The sequence below is a fragment of the Mus caroli genome, chromosome 11 (assembly GCF_900094665.2).
Source record: "Mus caroli chromosome 11, CAROLI_EIJ_v1.1, whole genome shotgun sequence".
In the NCBI taxonomy this organism is placed as follows: Eukaryota; Metazoa; Chordata; class Mammalia; order Rodentia; family Muridae; genus Mus; species Mus caroli.
In genome coordinates, this window is record NC_034580.1 from 111,923,841 (window position 1) to 111,925,065 (window position 1,225).

Below are 1,225 nucleotides of genomic sequence, written 5' to 3' on the forward strand. Positions count from 1 at the left end.
ATTTCTGAGTTCGAGGCCAGCCTGGTCTACAGAGTGAGTTCCAGGACAGCCAGGGCTACACAGAGAAACCCTGTCTCGAAAAAAAAAATTATTTTTATTATTACATGTGAGTACACTGTAACTGTCTTCAGACACACATCAGAAGAGGGCATCCGATCCCATTACAGATGGTTGTGAGCCACCACGTGGTTGCTGGGATTTGAACTCAGGGCCTTTGGAAGAGCAGTCAGTGCTCTTACCCACTGAGCCATCTCTCCAGCCCCCTGGCTTACTGATTCTTGAATTGTGCTTTGAATGGATACGCCTTCAGAATTGGACAGGGTGAAGCACACCGTTAATTCTCCCACTTGGGGGGCATAGGCAGGTGGATTTCTTTGTGTTGGAAGTCAGCCTGGTCCTCACAGCATGTTTTAGACCAGCCAGGGCTACATAAAGAGACCTTGTCTCAAACATCAACAAAACCAAAACCAAAACCCAAAAAAAAAAAAAAAAAAAACCCTTCATCATTTCCGGAGCTAGTAAGATGACTCAGTGGGTAAAAGTGCTTGGACCAACTGGGGCTGGAGAGATGGCCCAACAGTTAAGAGCACTGGCTGCTCTCCCAGAGGACCTGAGTTTGGTTCCCAGGGTCTGCGTTGAGAGGCTTCTAACCATCTGCAGCTAAGGCTACAGAGGATCCAGCGCCCTCTTCTGGCTGGTGATGAATCTGCACACAGGTGTTACATGATCACACAGACACATATGCATAGGCATAAATAAATGAATTCTTAAGAAAAAAAATTAGGATGTTTGTGAATGTACCACAGATGTATAAGAAGGTGTGCATGTAGATGTGTAGGTATGTGTGAGGGCCAGAGGTCAAAGGTCTTCATCAATCAGTCCTCAGGTTCCCCAGTTCCCCTAGACTCCTGTCTCTGCCACCACCATCCCAGCCCAGCCCCAGGGCTGGGATTTCAGGTATGCCAAGCCACAGCCTGCTGGAGTGCTGAGGACTGAACTCAGATCTTAACGTCTGCAGAACAAGCCCTTTACTAAGTGGATATCACTCTAACTCACTAGATAGCTCAGCATGGCCTTGAACTCCCTGATCCTCCCGCCTCCACCTCCCAAGTGCTAAGACTACAGAAGTGAGCTACCGCCGGGCGTGGTGGCGCACGCCTTTAATCCCAGCACTCGGGAGGCAGAGGCAGGCGGATTTCTGAGTTCGAGGCCAGCCTGGTCTACA

The 1,225-nt window shown here is 49.2% G+C and overlaps 1 protein-coding gene across 2 annotated transcripts in view; it reads right to left on the bottom strand.

Annotated features, from left to right (window-relative positions):
• Unc13d (unc-13 homolog D) overlaps positions 1-1,225 on the bottom strand; it is a 17,056-nt gene that overhangs the window by 9,510 nt on the left and 6,321 nt on the right. The gene's annotated exons all lie outside the window — the stretch shown is intronic.